The 20727-nt window shown below is 30.9% G+C and overlaps 1 long non-coding RNA gene across 1 annotated transcript; it reads left to right on the top strand.

Moving 5' to 3' along the window:
• Nucleotides 1–12824: 12824 nt before the first annotated feature.
• On the top strand, nt 12825–13670 carry LOC134683998 (uncharacterized). The gene is made up of 2 exons (XR_010101137.1): nt 12825–12950; nt 13601–13670. It is a non-coding gene; the product is annotated as an uncharacterized LOC134683998 (long non-coding RNA).
• Nucleotides 13671–20727: the final 7057 nt, after the last annotated feature.

The following is a 20727-nucleotide window of genomic DNA, read 5'->3' on the forward strand; positions in this document are numbered from 1 at the left end:
AGTGCTTCGGTATTGACATGATTTAACAAACTTTACTGAAATTGTCTGTTTATAAATTTTTGAAATTACTATGAAACTAAGGTTTCAACTTCCTCAGGCAAAGTTGGCTTTAGACGAATTTGGCTATTTATTTTAGGTATTTTTGACATATAGCTCTTCAACTATTTTCGGTACTTATACATCTTCCGATTTCAAGTGTTTGGCTTTGATCGTTCCGGATGAAGGTAAATCCAGAAAAGCGCTTCGGACGCAATAAATTATAAAACGTGTTGTTTTCCATTTTTTACATCACTGGGTCGATACCTCTGCTGTTGGACTATCAGTCCCCGAGGGTATCATCAGCTCAGTAGTCAGTGCTTCGGTATTGACATGATTTAACAAACTTTACTGAAATTGTCTGTTTATAAATTTTTGAAATTACTATGAAATTAAGGTTTCAACTCCCTCAGGCAAAGTTGGCTTTAGACGAATTTAGCTATTTATTTTCGGTATTTTTGACATATAGGTCTTCAACAATTTTCGGTACTTATACATCTTCCGATTTCAAATGTTTGGCTTTGAGCGTTCCGGATGAAGGTAAATCCAGAAAAGCGCTTCGGACGCAATAAATTATAAAACGTGTTGTTTTCCATTTTTTACATCACTGGATCGATACTTTTGCTGGTGGACTATCAGTCCCCGAGGGTATCATCAGCTCAGTAGTCAGTGCTTCGGTACTGACATGATTTAACAAACTTTACTGAAATTGTCTGTTTATAAATTTTTGAAATTACTATGAAATTAAGGTTTCAACTCCCTGAGGCAAAGTTGGCTTAAGACGAATTTAGCTATTTATTTTAGGTATTTTTGACATATAGCTCTTCAACGATTTTCGGTACTTATACATCTTCCGATTTCAAATGTTTGGCTTTGAGCGTTCCTGATGAAGGTAAATCCAGAGAAGCGCTTCGGACGCAATAAATTATAAAACGTGTTGTTTTCCATTATTTACATCACTGGGTCGATACCTCTGCTGGTGGACTATCAGTCCCCGAGGGTATCATCAGCTTAGTAGTCAGTGCTTCGGTACTGACATGATTTAACAAACTTTACTTAAATTGTCTGTTTATAAATTTTTGAAATTACTATGAAACTAAGGTTTCAACTCCCTCAGGCAAAGTTGGCTTTAGACGAATTTGTCTATTTATTTTAAGTATTTTTGACATATAGCTCTTCAAGGATTTTCGGTACTTATACATCTTCCGATTTCAAATATTTGGCTTTGAGCGTTCCTGATGAAGGTAAATCCAGAAAAGCGCTTCGGACGCAATAAATTATAAAACGTGTTGTTTTCCATTTTTTTGTCTCTCAATAAACATTTTTTTTTTATTTTATTATAGCAAATGATGTTTGCTGGTTTGCCTGGGTGTTTTATAATATATAAAAAGTAATGAAAGAGAACATAACATATGTTTTGCCCCATCACAGTTGATACAGTTTTAACATCACTTTGCGTTAGTTTTCGTCGTATATGGGCTTTTGAAATGAGTGACCATGTAGTATATTTAAATAGTATTTGATTTCAAGGTCTCTTGTCATGTTACGGAGAAATTTGAAATTTGAAAAGGTAGGTTACACTACGGCCGTTGAAGTTATATTTTTATATAGCGGCAGCTATGACGTTAGATAAAAACAGACGAGGAAAACTTACACCAGGCAACCGAAAGCTTGGTATTTTTGTCCAGCCGGGTTATCGAGTTGTCTAGCGCGTTTGGCAAAGTGTAGGGCAATTATGATTAGGATAGTTCGGTTATATAATTTTAAATCCCTGCCAGGGAAATAACTGCTTCCGGCGAACTTGAAGATCGAACATTGCAAAGACATCGCAGCAGGGGCCCTGACAAAGACGTTTTTAAACGTCCTTCAATATAGTTTCAAACTAACAAAAAATCTTTTCTAAATATGACGATGTGAGGAAAGTTGTACCTATTAAATGCCCAGAACCGAAGGACAAGGATATATTTTCTCATTACTTGGCGTCTGTAGTAAGCGTTGTCATCAAATTCGTCTGTTAATTTTACAAAGACATTTTCCCCTAAAACAATATGCCCCTTCGTAACTAAATACATGAACATGTATATCCACAATAATCATAAGAGTATTGATGCTAAAACGATATGCCAAATGATATGCAAAAAATGCACATCACGACAAAGTCTACTAAAAATAAAAACATATCAAGTTTCGAAGTTATTGACTATAATACTGATTGTTTTTTATAAAATGTTTTAGCATATTATTTTTAATCATATCCTGACTGGCGAGAAACTGTGAACACCGAGTAATGAGAAGCAAGACTAGACATAAAAATGAGATAACGTGACTAAACTTGTTTGTTTGCTCCGTTTCGATTTTTGCCCTTAAATGACGATGGTAAGACTTTGTTTGCAAAAGCTATAGATTAACAGATATCATTAACAGCAAAAAAAAAAAACCAGAGAAGGTCTACAAATAAGTAAATAGAACCTTACTTATAATTGTATTTCAACTTTTTCTATAACGATATTGCCCGTGAATGACTATTTTTTCCCGATTGTTCTTTTTTGCGATAAAAACTTCAATAGCAATAAAACATAACTAAAAGCAAAAAAAAAGGTCAATTATATGAGATCAACAAAACTAATATCTGCAATATACATTAAATTTTCAAAGCAGCTCTTAATGATGAGAGTGAAAAAAAAAAAAATAAAGTGAGAGAAACAGGCTTTCTAACTCCTTAAGTTGCCTTTAATGACGAAACTGCACTAAAATTAGCAAATACTATAACTTTAGATGTTTAAAATCTTACCTTGAACGTCCAATGAATAACACAGGAGTGGCCCATTTATTATGTTGAATTTTACGTTAAAAGTATCTTTCAAAGAATTAAAGTTTTAAAGAAAATATACTTTCCGAAAATCGATTGAGATCAAAGTCAATATTTAAATATAAACATATTTTGAAAATCAATAGTAAATGAAGGTCTTCTGACATAGATTAAAATTACATGAATATTATGTTTAATAAGAAAATCAAAGACAATGTTAGCTTTTCAAATTTGTTTTTGTATGTCCGTGAGCATTCTAAAGTGACTGAAATAATTAAAATTGATATGAAAAGAACAATACAGATAACAAATAAAGATTTTCAATATATGTATAGTTTATAATCATTGGTATGAACTTTTTCCATTTGATCTCTCTCGTTTTTAATTAGTTTTTGTTGTGGAAGCGGTGTTACTTTTAAAAATGCATGTATAGCGTTGTCTTCTTTAGTAATTCTTATATGATTATGTGTTATTTCGAGGAAGCGTATATTAGTTAAAATCCATGTTTTCGAATGGCACAAGGAAAACAAACCACAATACAAAGACGCAATTAACATAACAACGTAATCGGTTAAATATTAGTCTAACATTACAAAACAGCTGAAAAATAATCCTGATCTCACTTACACAATATCACTGTCAACTCGTTCTAAAAATTTATTCTCAACTCTTCTTACTACCTTTCTAACTTTACCCTCTGATCTATCTCGCATCCCCTTATATACATAATTACAGACGGTTCTAAAGACGGGGTATCGGGCGGTTCTTAAGATACTACTATCGCAACAGAATATTGGTATTTTCATCAGAGATTGGATCTAATTTATTTGAGGAAGAGTGTTCAGCTAACAAGTTGGTTTACCTCCGTATAAATTGTGAACATAACAATGCAAATTCTTCAGGACTAAATCTGTTGTTCCGCTGGCAAAACATGCACTGATTAATTATGAAAGTTTGACTTTTTTTTAGATAAATAGCGTGTATACATTTTCACAATTGCTACTACATTTAGTTGTTTTTATCATTAACGTGCACCTTAGCTTAACATTTTGGGAGCATCTGCAATGATAATTATAACATGCATATAATTATAAGCTATTGTAATGTTGCCAATGAGACAACGTCTACCGGAGACAAACATAGAAGTTCACAAATATAGATCTTTAAAAAAAAAGAGATTGTAAAGTGAAAAAACGCCACACCTTCATTGCAAAAGTGGTATTACAATCAATCCAACATTCGGGGGGGGGGGGGGGGTAGGGAATGTAGTTATCACAATTGAAACATTGCTGTCGTCATCTGTGACAGAGTCATTCCATAACGATTAACTCGTGAATGCGTCCTTAAAATGTACAAACAGATTATTAAACCTTCACCGCATGAAGCATTAGTTTCACAGCGTCCTTAAGCTTCTTATTATTAACTCTCTATCAATGAAATAATGATAGGAAAGAAAAGCCCTTGCATATCTTTTTAATTTAAGGTACGACCTACCTTAATTGTTAATTTCTAGATAAAAGACAATATTTAAGACAGACTTAACTACATCTTCTTTATTCTTTTTATCTAGTTTGATCGAGTAGATGCGTTCACCAAATTTAAGTAAAGAAGCATAGATTTTCCGAAGCAAGAAAAACGTGTTATTAGTCGATAATTATTCTAATTAACTTATGTTGTTTTGGAACAGTGGAACTATTTTGTCGATATGCCATTCCGTCAGTAAAAATATTAAATTCAAAATCGGTTTCAAAATATACAAGTTAACATCACAAAATATATAAGCAGATCGATGTTTGTTTTCATATATCAGCATACCATCACTAGGTGATTTATTTTATTTTGAACAGTCTTATCAGCTTTGATTACTCCGTCTCTTGTAATACTATTGTTTAAGAAACTGTTATATACATTATACGTACCGCACATTTTGCTGAGCTAACATGAATTTTAGGCAAAGGTATTGTGAAAAAAAAATGGTTATCGAAATATCTGTTTAATAAGTACTATTCAACATATGACAACTCTACCACAGAATCGTCCATTAGATCACCAGTGAAGTTGACAGATTGCTAAAATCACATTTTAAATGTATTTTATCTCTCAAAAGAATAATTTTTAGTTGGAAATGATAGATAGCCATTGTCATTATCTTATCGAAGATGTTTTAAAGGAATGGATTGTACATGTAGCAAAACGGATTGGCAAATCAAGTTGCGTCATCAATTCCTTATATTGTCGTCGTATGTGCGCTGAACTTTTTGGGTGATCAACTAGTAATTTATATCATAATTTTCTTTTTGTATTATCTCAATAATTCTGTGCTTTATCTTGTTTATGCCACAACTTGAATAGACACGGTTAAATAACTTAGGTATTTACAAGATGTGAAAAAAAGAAGGCTCAAACCACGATGTATATAGTCTTTACGTTGTCAGTTTTTCATAAATAAGGAGACAGGTCACCTTAACTTCTCTTTGAAATGCAGTCATATTTGTATTTTAATGCAATTGTTTGTTGTTGTCATTCTTAACTTTATAATATTATATCTTTATCAACCAGTTCAATAAAACAATATTAAAAATACACCAGCGCGAGAATACTTTCATTGAAAATAATATTTTTAATTTGAAAAATAGTAAAGACGGTTATTAAACGTTCGTTGATCCAAACAAAAATTCACATAATAATTCTGTGTTTTAAAAAGCAAAAGTGAGATCTACTTGATAAAGAGGCTTGGATACTTTCTTTCATTTTTGGTGTTGTTCTTGGACGATCTAAACAAGATAAATACTAAAAATTTGGCAAATATTCTGTCTACTTATTGTGAAAAGATATTGTTCAGTGTTGATGAGATCATAATCTCCTTAAGTACGAATAGCCTTAATATAATAATGAAACACTATAGAGTAATGTTCCTTTAAATGGCAGTAGTTCGAAAGGACACGGTCGTACTGTTATATTGTTAATCATGTGCTTAAATGAAATTAATTAGATTGGAAGAATATCAAAAAATGATCGCCGCGTTAAGGAAATACAAACTTAAGACAATTTTACATTCCATTGGTTACAATATAATGGTAGTGTTCACTCTTCTTTCAAACGAATATAAACAATTGAACACTGTAATATATACGATTTTCCTTTGTGAAAATAAATATAATCATGAATCCAAATGTTATTTACTATTATATTATACACTGATAAAGACTAGTTTTACTTATTTCAAACTAAATTCTGCTTATCAAAGCACTTTTTTCTTAACAGAAAATAGGTGACATTTAACAACTTGATAAGATTGTTAGTACAAGACCCTGAACTAATTATACTATAGTTAAATGAACTATTCAAAAGGTAATTAGAATGTTGAATATAGGGAACTTTAACAGATAACTTTGCGCATATTAGGTGTTTACACTTTTTTAACAATAACTTCATGTTAAGTTCATCATATGGTATAATCATCTTTTTTAAAGGGACCAGACAAAAATGTTATTACAACGCGGATTCAACCATTGCATACGATATATTTTTTTCGCATCAATTGTACAATGGGCAAACAGTATAGTTCACCTATGCATATAATTAGTACCTTCCGACATTTATATGCTGTAAAAAAAATCAACGATATGTTGGTGCTTAACATTGTGTCTTCATTTATCAACAAAGTCATAATGCATATTTTCGATTTTGTACAGAGAGTATTTAGATAATGATTTATTGAAATTCTGTGGTGGAAATGATGAAATCTTACCTTTATTGTGAACAGCAAAAGCATTTTTCAAAATTACAGCAAACTTGTCCCGGTAAAAGTATTTGCTGATTTTTAAACCTCTGCGACCTATAGAAATTATTTATTTACATCTGCAAAAGCTTAAGTTGAACTATTCATGTTGGTGTTCTGTGTTATGCATAAAAAGCAGAAAAGTAACTAAAATTTCCGTTAAAATGGCTTTTAATGGTGTTATGTAGTGTTTTAGGCAACATTCACTGACACACTAAAACGTAAATTATAAAAACGAATAACAATATTACGGTTATTAGATATAGGAAGATGTGGTGTGAGTGCCAATGAGACAACTCTCCATCCAAATAACAATTCAAAAAGTAACCAGTATAGGTCAAAGTACGGTCATCAACACGGAGCATTGGCTAACACCGAACAACAAGCTATAAAGGGCCCCAAAATTACTAGTGTAAAACCATTCAAACGGGCAAAACCAACGGTCTAATCTATATAAAAAAACGAAAAACGAGAAACACGTATATATTACATAAACAAATGACAACTACTGTACATCTGAATCCAGACTTAGGACAGGTGAAAACATTTGCAGCGGGATTAAACGTTTTAATGGATCAAAAACTTCTCCCTTTTTCTGAAACAATAGCATGACATCACAACATAGAAATACACACGATAAAATATCAATTGGCAGACTTAACTCAATCTAAAAATTATGTTTGTAATATACAAATGTAAAAATATAGCATTTTTGATTATAAAAGATACATTATTAAAATATTTACCATTTACATTTTAAAAACCGTTTTACCTCCGTAGATGTGCTAACCATGATTTTCATCGGTTTCCTTTATTAGACCTTACAAAGATGCCTCATTTGTGTTCATTTGCAATAAAAATAAACTTTGATATTTACTCCGTAACAAAATTTATGTCATTCTCAGCAGTTCGAGACGTTTATTTTTTATGTTATCCTCACTCCGAAGGATTCTATCACTGTGCAAATTAAGGCATTGGAATAGTTTGATTTATTTCACTTTAACATGTTTAAGCGACTATATCTGTCTTTAAAATATTTTCATATGGGGCTATTTCATTGTTTTTTGATATTGTAAACATCCAGACAAGATATAAATATTATTCTTTATCATTGTTGAGATTGTTTTAAATTATCGTTTAAAAATATTCCGGATCTGTTGAAAAAATGTCCAGAAAATTTCACAGTTAGGTAGCTAGAGAGGTGAATCGTATTTAAATTGGTGTGAATGCATCACTTGTCAGACTGAGAAGTGAAAAACAATAGTTTTGTTGAAGCTACGAACGAACAGAAATATTAGATATATTTGAAGTTTGTATAAGAGTTCTCTTCTACTAATCATACCATTTCAGAAAATAGTGAGGTAAAATACCTTGACTCTTGTTGTAAATCATACACAAGCTAACAAAATCTTACTCGTTATAAACAGGAACTTACGGAAAATGAAGAGAAAATCGAAAGAACTTAAATAATTTCATCTGTTGCAAGCACATCTATAATCACACCTTGATCATATTACAATTTTTGCATTTTTTGTAAGATAAAAAAAAATGGAACAATGCACAAAGTGGAATCAAAAAATAGAATTGAGAATATTCTAGAGGCAGCCAAAAAATTATAAAATTGAATCAACGGTTTTACATGAAAATTTTTATTAAAATGCTGATGGGTAATGCTTGCTAAAATAAAAGAAGAAATAATAAACTCCTAGTAATGCAAAACAGAAAGTTCCTAATGAAATAGTAAATTTAAAAGCTCAAACAGAACAAACGAATGGACAGCAACAGTCCTACATCTCTTCTGTTGTCATTTCAATCAATGCTTCCTAACCTGGCACAATTTAGTTGTTGGTTATAAGATAAACAATAGTTTTCTGGCCGTTAAAAACCTAAATTAAACGACCGTTGGAAAAATTATAATATGCATGTCCTTTGCAGAAAACTAAGAATGAAGGAGTACTTATTTAATCACTCCATTTTTAAATTGGTCCTGCTTTACATTCGTATCATGAATTATGATCAAAACAATCAATTGATACCTTAAATGGTCATGAGTTTGCCAGATTGTATGTTGAGATCATGCGATACAAGTTTGTCGACTCATGAAAATTATGAGATCTAAAAAGTAATGTACATTCCAAACGGTATTGAGTCGATGAATGGCAAGAGTTCTTTCTATTATAAAGCTAGGGCTTTATTTCAACTGCAGATAGAAATAAAGTTGTTTATCATCTTCAATACATGTTAAAGCATTTTCATATTTGTCTTTATACTTTTTTTGACGTCAGGAACCTTTAGAAATCATTACCTTAGTTGTATTTGGCACAAAACTTTTTCGAATTTTGGTTCTCAAGGCTCTTAAACCTGACCAAAAAAAAGATTTTCTCGGACTATTAGGTTTTCTTAAATGTAAATAGATGTATCGGTTTTATATATTTACATATTTTGAAGGTCAGCACTTGATGCATGCTAATATTGTAGTAATAGCGAATATTAAAGGAATGTCATTTCATTAGACAAAATAGAATACAATGTAAGTGATGAGAATTTTTATTTGATATAGCTTCACACATTTAAAAAAGACAGACAAGTTGAACAAATATAAATGATACGGAAGAAGTATTAATCATACATACAGAAAAAATAGGAAACTCCATCACATGCATGTTATATACTTAGATCTAAATTTATTTCATGTACATAATTTTCACAGTAGGGGTTGTAAGATTCAATTTAACCTTAGTTGAAGCGATTATGAATTTTGTCTTTATAGAATATGGAAAGCATGCATCGTATGTGGTTTACGTACGAAATGATAGTAAAAAAGTTTATTTTTGGCAAACCTTTAGGAATTATTAATGCTCTTAAACTTTATACTTGCTTTTGGATTTCTAACAATTATGAACTGAGCGTCACTGATAAGTCTTATGTAATCAAAACGCGCGTCTGGAGTTTCTAATCATAAGCGTGGTACCTGTGATAAATTTTAAGAAATTGTCTGTTGTAAGTACTTTCTCATTACAACAAATTGTGTCCATTATGATATAATTCCAGAAAAGTGTAAACATTTTTGTACTACTGTTTTACAAGTTTGTTAGTGAAGTTGTTTTTTATTGTTCTAAGGCCATGGCATTAATAACCTTTAGTCTCATTGAGTGCACACTAGATAAGCTACCAGTGCAAAGAAATGTGGGAACAGTTGATATGCAAACATTTGTTTATGGAAATCACTACTAATGGATGAACCGTTCACGGGATGAAATTGTCTTGTTATATTTAAGTGTATCAGGATATTTTGCTCTACATTGTTCATGCATAGGTTCCTTAGCAAAAGTCTTTTACCACACTGATTTCCTCATTTTGCATGGTAAATTGTTTTATTTTTTTATGTTTATAATTATATGCTATAAATGACACATTGATAAACATTTCAATGCACTGTGTGTCTTTTTGATTGTTGACATGTGTTCATATAATAAAAGTTAATGACTATTTTTCTTCTTGTGTTGGTCGTTAATAACGTAGTTTTTCTAAATGTTGTATTTCTAATGGATTTGTTATTAAACATTTGGCGCCAAATCGAGAAATAACGAGTGCTTTCCTCTTGTTCTTTAAGCTTGTAGTTTATCAAGATTAACCGTTGGTTTTCCCGTTTGAATGATTTTACACTAGTAATTTTGGGGCCCTTTATAGCTTGTTGTTCGGTGTGAGCCAAGGCTCCGTGTTGAAGGCCGTACTTTAACCTATAATGGTTTAATTTTTAAATTGTTATTTGGATGGAGAGTTGTCTCATTGGCACTCACACCACATCTTCCTATATCTATTATTTAATATTCAGTCCGCACAAATTACGTTGTGTTATTTTGAATTCCGTGTATAATTGTAATTATCAGTGTGTTTTTTTCATTTTATTGCTAATCTGTATTTTCATTTAAATCAAAGTATGTAATGTTTTATTATCAGTGACTTATTTTCTATTCTAAGTATGTAATTTCTATTCTCATATGTGTTCATTGCTTATAGTAATCTCAGTGCGCCTTTATGAATTTTCAGTGTGGTATTTGGTTTTGTAATCTCATTATGTTTGTTTGTTTATTTTGAATCTCGATGTGTAATGTTTTCGAATATGGTATAAACATAGTTGTGACGATTACTGATTGTCATAATACATGTTTATTTTCAATTCCTTTATGCATTATGATGTTGGTGCTAGTCTATAGTTGCCACTTGTATTAACTCCGTATTCACGAAATCAAAAGTTGAACTAACTTTTCATTTGAAGAGTTTAACAGTTTCAAAGAATTAAATATATTGCATAAAAAGGTGTGTTTTGTATGGGTAGTGAAATTCAAAAGAAAATTTTGAAAAGAAACAAATAGATGTAGCACTCATCGAAATAAAGATACATAATGTACTTCTTTTTTCTACTGAACACAGCTAAAAATAAAATTAAAATATTTGGTTTTGCATTTTGTCAGTGACCTCCAACTATTTACGCATTTAGTTAAATTTTAGACAATCTAATTTGGATTTCCGAAAGATAACATTATCGTTGCACAAACTACAAATGATTTTTGTAACGATAAAAAAGGGACCCGTATTAATATATGTTATAATTCATATTCTTTTTAAATGTCAATGAATGTTATCGATGTACAAAAACAAATGAAAAGAGTTATGTTGCATTATTTGTAGAATTTTCAATACTTTATTGATTTGTTGAACTATATTTGGATGATTTCATTTAAATACAATGTTTTATTTGCCCTAACGTGTTCAAGGAGATTGTCTTATTGTAAAACGAAAGGGTTTTAAAAACGGTATACGTAGAAATTTATCGAGCAGGTAGAAAGGTAAGACTTGTGAGTTTATTTGGGAAAAAGTAGATGGCAAAACTATATATTGCAATAATTATATATTCAATGAACAATAATAAAACCGCCTACAAACTGATTTTGAACTTTCGTTTCTAATAAACGTTCATATTTAACAACCGGTAAAGACGTTTTTGTATGTGTTAAATTTTAGAACCTCCAGGAAATCAAAAAGAAATCCTCTATTGCAAATAAAATTGAAAATGGAATTGGAAATGTGTCAAAGAGACAACAACCCGACCAAAAAAAAACAACAGCAGAAGGTCACCAACTGGTCTTCAATGAGGCGAGAAATTCAAGCACCCGGAGGCGTCCTTCGGCTGGCCCCTAAACACATATATACTAGTTCAGTGATAATGAACGCCATATTAATTTCCAAATTGTACACAAGAAACTAAAATTAAAATAATACACGACTAACAGAGGTCAGTGGCTCCTGACTTGGGACAGGCGCAAAAATGCGGCGGGGTTAAACATGTTTGTGAGATCTCAACCCCCCCCCCCCCTTATACCTCTAACCAATGTAGAAAAGTAAAAGCAAAGTCTGTCTATTTCTCTTTTAAATGTATTTATGATGTTTTCTTAATAAACGACTCCAGAAAAAAGTTCTTCCATAAACATAAGTTTATTAACTTTCAAAATACTCAGCAATAACATGAATAACATACCCTCTGTCATTGTATTGTGTTAATTAACAAAAAGCCATGCAATGCATGTAACCTCTATACAGACTTCATCATTATCAATAGAAGTGTTATCTTTACCCAATATTTGTTTCTACAAATTCATGCTGATGAACTGCTGAACTTAATGCGTATTTCTTATCGTCACTATCATGAAAACCTGAACCTATACCTTGTGTTAGTGGCTGCCATATTCCAATTACGTTCACGTTGACATGTTATGTCTTCAAGTTGTCAAGTTCCTCATCCATGTTTAGCTATCTATATAATGAGGTTTAACCAACCATGAAAAACGTCTGTACTAAGTCAGGAATGTGGCAGTTGTTTTCACGCGTTCCGTTGGTTGAAATTGTTTGATTTTGTTAGTTTGTTATGTATTCCACTTTTAACATGTTTAATTTCGAATTCGATATTTGTGCTATACTTTATTTAGATCATGGTTATTGATTTACTCACAGAGATTAGTTCATCTTCCATTTTTCAACTAAATCAATTATTTCTATATCTTATATGAATTATGATTTCAGTCAGGCAAAAAATCAGTCCCATTGCTGTACACAATTGGCAGATAACTCAAGTTATTCTTTACAAAGCATGTATTTAGTCAGAGCTAAATAATTATCAATAATACATTTCAGGGAAGTTCAAAGAAGATTTGATTATATGAACAATTTCACATTATTCTGGACTTGATGTTTCAATAAAACCAACACAAAAGAGCTTTCACTATGGCATCTAAACCAGGTTTATCGAACGTGCTAAATATGAAGGTATATTTTAAAGATATCAAAACGTATTGTTAATATCCACATTAAAGTATAAACAGGGAAAAAATGAAATAAAGCAGTTTTAAAAAAATGATTATCATTTAAAGTGCTTTAAAACTTCAGAATACAAATGTATGTTATACAGGTTTTAATCATTCTATTTCATTGACTTATTTGATAAGCTTACAATTTATCAACACTAGCGTTCGATACCAAATAAAAAAATGCGTTAATGTTGGTTTTCGAAGTTGAGATGGTTAAAACGTATGGAGCAAGTAAGCTTTTAAATGTCATAATGTTATTATCTTGTTGTTATATGTGTTTATTGCATGTTTTTGATTTCTCTTCTTCATGTCATACGTGTTTCGCTTTTCTTTTATGGTGGGATGATAATGGTTTTGTTTTAGTTTTTGTCTATGCTGTTGTCTATTGTACATCCACACTACGATATAAATAACAATTAATGGAGTTACTTTAGAAGAAAAAAAGAATCAAATACTGATCAGAACTATATGAGTACTGTTTCATGACAAATAAATGCTTCTATGGTTACTCGTCTTTCAACTGGTGAGGTTTAAAAGTCGATTAAGATTACAAAAACAAAGACATTTGTTCATAACATTATATTATCAACATGATCAATTCGGTTTCAGCCTACCAGTTCCTTGCGATATACAAAATATTTTCCAAATAATTTAGAGTATGCAAGCAAGGTTTATCCGGTAAGTGGTTTATAAATATAGTTAAAAGTAATAAAATTATCGGTACCAATTATCCTGCACCAAATGCGCATTTCGACAATGCACGTCTTTTCAGTGATGCTCGTGGAAAAATGTTTTAAATCAAAAGCTTATATAAAAGGTGAAAAGCTATAATCCAAAAGTTCCAAAAAGTATAGATAAATCCGTGAAAGGAATCAGAGCTTTGCATGGAGAGATGCATTCCTCAATTTATAATAATTTGTATCATTTTGTAACAGCAAATTTTAGCAAAGAAACAAAAAGTTCTGCCTCTATTAATTTAGCTGATGTTTTCAAAATATTTGAAAATATTAAAACCCATTAATCCCTTCCCTTTTGCATATTTAATGTAAGAATATTTTGTAAAATATCAGATGAACCATTAACTTTTTTTTGGTCTTGGTGCACTTTTCTTATATAAATTAAATTATATGTATATGACATATGTTTGGGGACTTGTTTGCCTTTTTTTAAGTCATAGCAAACAAAATAATTATGGCATTTGTGTCTTATTTTCATTACTTTGCTTTTATCACTTGTAAGCATGTTATAATTGTTATTTCAAAGGACAAAAAGAAGAGAACAAAGGTAATATATATGTACACTTTTATATAAAGATCCTAACCATGAATCGTTATGTGAAGGAGATAGCATCACACACCATCACTTACTGGTACTGAAAATTTACCACTTGAATATGCGTTAACACTTGTTATTTGATATTTTTCTTATTGCCTCTGGTTTAATAGAAATATGATATTCTTACCTAGTATGTTTTATCTTCGAATTGTGTTGTGTTTTTGATGCATGTTGATCGTTTTATGAATAACACATTCTATGGTGGTAGTCAAATGTATTTTTACCATAACGTATGTATTCTGTTGACAAATACTTCAATGTAGTCATTGCTTTTGACAAACTAAAATCAAGATGTCACAATATGAACACATATGATGTCTCGGGTATGTAATTATGGAATGGCTTTCCTTAATTGAAAAAATATATATTTACTATTCAGTGACTGTTTTTGTTTCTCCTAATACTGTATTCAACCTCGATATTATAAAATGTTGCATCAAATTTTATTAATACTGTTTCCATCACATTCCTAAATGAATACATAAGCAATGTAAAAAGCCTCAGATTTGGTCTTTTAACGGTTTCGCAAGAAGCTTCCCAATATGCACCAAATTGTTCGTCATGGTTTTGAAAATGATTCAAATGTTAATACAAAATCTAAGAGGACAATTAACACGAATTCATTTATGATGAAATAATTATATGAATAAAAAAATACTGACAGTCTATATAAAATCATTGATAAATTACAATATTAAGATGGTTATAGAATTTGATTTTCGGAACAATATATTATTTTGCAAAATATAATATTATCTAAGAGAATACTAATATATAAATATACATATATATCCAACAATGTATTCTGTATTTGGGTCCTACTAACATGTTGTATTATAGTCCTCGTCCTAAATCATTATATGCTTTTTTAGCACCGAGAAGCAGAGACTCAAACAGAAGATGAAGTTGTCATATTAAAATGTGAAGAGGCTTTAATCGTTGACGAAAAGGTAAAACATGAATGGGAAAATGGAGTCCTATCGGTTTATAGCAATATTTATATGTTAAAACGCAACATGTTGTACGAGATTAATGGATAATATCTTCCATACATTGTGGACCGTTGCTCCTCAATTGTAAGCAAGAAACACTGTATGTACCTACATGTATGAAACGAAAACAAGACAAGAAGAAAAATCGAAATTTTTCGTAGATGTTAATCATTCGAAAACTCAAAGTCCGGTTAAGTTTATTGTTTCAAGGGTGTTGTTCTTGCATTATCACCTGTTGTAAAATCAAAACTCATTAAGCATCAAAACCTTGACAAAGGAGGCTAAACGTCCTTTTTTGTTAGCATTTCGATTTTAATTTGTATAAATAACTATTGACATTGATCAGAATTATACACCATGTCGTCCATTCCATTGTTTGTAATAAATTACAAACTTTACAATTAACATATATTGTTATTTCTACACTTTTTCAGACATTTTGTTTAATTCATGCACTATTTTATGAATATTTTGAAATACATGCAAATTGTGTTCAGGTGGAACAAAACATCTATGTGGCTGCATCTTGCATTATTTTGTCAGATCCTTTACGATGGATAATTCAATTGATCTGTAAAAAAATCCATCTTCATTTGTCATACATCATGTTCTTTGTTACGACGCTACACAAACAACTGACAAGGAAAGATAACACTCGGCCACCGAAAGCTTTAGGTATTCAAGTGGTCAAGCGCATCGGAAAAAATGCAGGCTGATTTGGTGTCACGATATACATATTTTATTAGTAAAACTTTTCTTAGAATGATCTTACTAGTAAGAGAATTTTCGCAAAAGTTTTTGTGTTACCCCAATTCATAAAACAAAGATTTGTAGTGTCGAAAAATTCAAACTCATACTTTAAAATAAATCAGACAACGTCATTGCAAAAAACAATATAAAAATAAAACCACTTCGGAAGGGTAGGCAGATGCAGCCCCATGGGTGGAATTGGTCAAATACTTCAAGTGAGTACACATTATGTAATTTGAAGTAACATAAACTATGTGATTGACACAATTAGATCTGAATCCCTTACCTGAAAAACCTTTTATGTTTAAGCATTTGATAGCTTCATGTAGTCAAACAGAAAAGGTCGAGGTCCTACAAACCTATACACAAACAGATGACACAGCAATAGTTGAAAGAGCAATTCAGACAGAGGAGATTGACAATCAAGATAGTTCAAAGGTAACATTCGTATGTTATTTAACTCTTTTTCATATAATACCGTAAAGCGGGGTTTTTTCGCGGGTGTAAATTTTCGCAATTGAGGGGCAACACAGTATACGAATAATTTTGGCGGTTTTTATTTTGGCGGATTTATAATTCCCAATAAAAAAATTTGGCGGTACCTAAAATCATTGCAAAGTTGTACAAATTGACAGGAAGAAAACATTTGAAACATCTGTGTTTTAGTTCTGTATAAATACAAAAAATTAAAAGAAATGATGATTTTAATAGTAAAAATTAAAACATTTGGTAATTGGATACAACATTTTAGTTAAAACACATGTCTTGAATAGTCCAATATTCACAAATATATCTTTGATTTACTTGTCTCGTGACATTTTTGATAGCGGAAGTTCGTCTTCAAGATAATCATCCAAGGCGCCACTAATACCTGTTTCACGGAATCCACTACGGACAATATCCGGATTGTTTTTATGTGTTGGAACATTTGTACTAACCATTTTGCTGATAATGGTTTAAGTCTTGTTAGAGACAAATCAACCGGCACAATAGGTTCATTTTCGGAATTAACAATTTCTTTTCCATCCAACAGTTTAACGATTTCATTAGAATACCATTGTTCAAATCAGTTAAGCATTTTATTTTTTTACTGCTTTTTATTATAAATGAGTTTCTTTATTGTTATTAAATCAAATAAGTGTCTATTGTTATAGTTATTTTTTTTGTTATCTGAATGACCTCTGATGTATTAATTACTGATGCAGTTAATCCTTAGAATATCGGTAACAAGGATCGATATTTGTCACAGGTGTTAAAACTTCTTGTTAATGTTACGGTTGATCAATTATGAAATTGATCGGACCTTTGATGTACTAATTAGGTTATAAAATTATCAATAGGCATTTACTTCTCTTATGTAATTTGACACTAATTTATAAGGGTGAAATACCTGACAAAGTACTTTACACACTTAAATTATTTGACACTATTTAATATAATAAGGGTATAGTTCAGAATTCTCAGCCGGTATTATCTTCTTAGGTTTAAAGAAATTTAAGATACTCATCTTCGGACTTTAATGAACAACTGATACTTTTGCATGTGTGAAAAAGAAACTCAGTTTAATTAGAACTCACGACGTCATTTTATAAAATACATGTATGTACAATGCCCTTTAGCATTTATAATGTTAAACTAAAATATTCCGTTACTGACCTGCCGACCGGGAAAAAATTATCGTTCTCACTTAAGCTTTGATAAAGTACCACACGTATGCCTAAAATTTCGCGGAATTTATTTTCGCGATTTTCATTTATCCGCCAAAATAAGCGAAAATAAACACCCCGCGAAAATAACCCGTTATACGGTATAACTTTATTCCAAATTCTTTATCTTGTTTCTCATGGTAGGAGTCGGGTCATTTGTGCAAAATTTAATATTTTTACGCATCATTTCAAATTAAAAAAAAACCATCTCAATTATAGTTTTAAATACCCACAAACTAATTGTTACTTAATTATTGTAGAAACATTGATTTTTATAATAACGATTACAATTGTTACCAGGGCCCATGTTTCTTTCTTACTGTTATATCATGTACATTGGTACGGTTTATGGTATAAGCTGTAAGTTCCTACATATGACTGATTCAAGCTACTGAGGAAACACTTTTCTATTTTCGAGTTCGTCGTCACCTGTTAGCCAAAGACATGTGTATACAAAGACATTTGATAAACATTGAGTATACTTATCTACTGTTATTGTATGTAAATATTGTTAGTAAGGTTTGGTTATAATCATATAAAGTTCGTCTTCCCTGTTTTAACATGGGGGGTCCCTGAATGAACGACTGTTCCCACCTTTTGTTTACCCTTATTTCCCCTTTTTTACATTGTTATTTTATTAGCGTAAGACATGAATATTGTTATCGAGACCCATACATGTACATGCTAAGAGTAAGCTTAGATAAGTCCCTTCTATCCATTTCTAGACTCGACAGAATGTCAACATTTCATCACTATTTTTATTGATGTCAGTGACCTAATGACCTGACAACAGCATTTGATCAGCATAACGTAACTTACCCACCATCTCTATAGGGACACAAAACGTTGGTGAGACAGATGTCTAAAAGCGAGTGCACAACAGTCTTCAGATTGACTGCGGTCCGCTACCAGGGCAGTCACTACTGATACTAACGAAACTTACCAAAGGCAAATCAAACCAAAAGAGTCACAGTCAATGCAATACATGTACCTATGCTATTGTATGCATCTCTGTTAAATAAATGGACCATGAATGACCAAGATGTTTTACTACGCTTTCTGTGTTCAAAAAGGGGGGTCTCTGTACATTTCATTAAATGTTCTTTTGGGTTTTCATGTGATTTATACTTGTAATAGTATTGCATGCTTTGTATATAATAAATTGTGAAGCTTAATTAAAATTGTTATCTGTTCTACATAATAAGTAAATCAGTGTTTAATGAGTTACTATATAAAACCAGTGCTTTAGCTGTTTAGTATAGTCGACCATTTTGCGAGCTACGCTACCTGTATTAATTAGTTTGCCTCTCGACACCAGAGTTGAAAGTTCTATATTTGAATTTACCAAGGATATAGTAACCAGTGTGTACATGTATAACTTGGTAAAGATACCTTTACTTTTAGGAAACCCCAGTCCCGTAACAATTTACACTCTTAAATTGTAACATAACTTAATAGAATACATACTGAAAGCGGGGTTTGTGCAATAGGGGTACGCATTAGAAGAACAGGTAATAGCTAAAGTTATGTAAAAAGTACATTGATCAACATGACAAAGGAAATGGCGAAGTGTAAAAGTAAACTAACACGTATTTTCTGAGCACTACTGCTGTTTCACTTCACACCAAAGTGCAATAAATGTTTAAGCTAAGACGTCTCTTCAATCTTTTTAAAATAATGTTGGTTTTATTTTAGAGAAAAACTTAAATAAGGAAAGCACAATAGTTGTATTATCTTTTTATTTTATTTAGAGACTACAAGTTGAAACATTACATATTCAAAATCTTGAGGTAAGATGTTTTTATATTTATATGAATATCTATTATTGATTTTATCATTGTAATGTTATCGCATATTTTACAACACAGTTCTTGCCCAATAACCTTCATTCATAATATCTTCTTTAAAAAAATCATGTTACACAGATATGTCAAATGTTACTTACTAAAATAATGTCAAAATATATGTCTCAAGTTTTAAGAACCAGGCAATTTAGGTAAAAATTAAATCATGAATAGAAAAAAAACCATCGAGCTTATCATGCTCTTAAATACTTACCATCATCCAGATTTAAGAATTATTAGTCTTTCGTTTGTGTGTGTTTGTTAATATCAAACAACGTTGTTAGAAAATTGGTAAGAATGATAGCAAATTACAGAGTTGTCTCCCCTTATTCGTTAATTTCTAGTGCTTTTCAACAAATTTGTATCTTCTATTACTAAAATAGAAAATGGAAATGAGTGTTTTTTTGGTGCATAACTGCATATTAAATGTCAAATTGGGTGGATTTTTTTGGTCATGTTTTCACTACTGCCTGCTTCTTAGGCAGACTGACACTTAGATATACATGTATACGTTATTTGTTATATCACTTTGTTAAAAGTATTGTGGTCTTCGAATTAGAAAAAAAATATCGAAAATATTTCTTATATGGTCGACATATTAACATTGAACTTAGTATTTGTTCTTGGCCAAATTTTAAAACTTTATTATGGTAGCAGTCTAACAGTGATTTTTTTAAGATATTTTTTTATCACATAATCTTAAAGTAAGTATTATTCTGCACAATTTGTAAAAATCCAAAAATCATTATCATATCACAACAGAGAGTAAATTGATAATGATCTTTTGTAAATAAACGCACATGGTAATTAATCTAAATATATAGGCATTTAGGAGGGGCTAATATGTCAATCATCTGTTGATGCCAGTGTCCAGCTGTTAATCACTGACCACAAGATATATAGTGTGACCTTATCTCATTGTATCATGTGTATTGCAACAAAAGTAATTCATATAACTAAACTTTGAAGTAAACAAAGAAAAGGGAAAGTTATTAAAAAGGAGAAAATCTAAAGGGAGAAAATCTTACCAAAATGAGCAAAACTATATATATAAGGATAAGAGTGTGAAAGTATATTTGAAAGCCTCTGACAAACTTTAAACTTTTAAG

The sequence above is a fragment of the Mytilus trossulus genome, chromosome 9 (genome assembly GCF_036588685.1).
Source record: "Mytilus trossulus isolate FHL-02 chromosome 9, PNRI_Mtr1.1.1.hap1, whole genome shotgun sequence".
In the NCBI taxonomy this organism is placed as follows: domain Eukaryota; kingdom Metazoa; phylum Mollusca; class Bivalvia; order Mytilida; family Mytilidae; genus Mytilus; species Mytilus trossulus.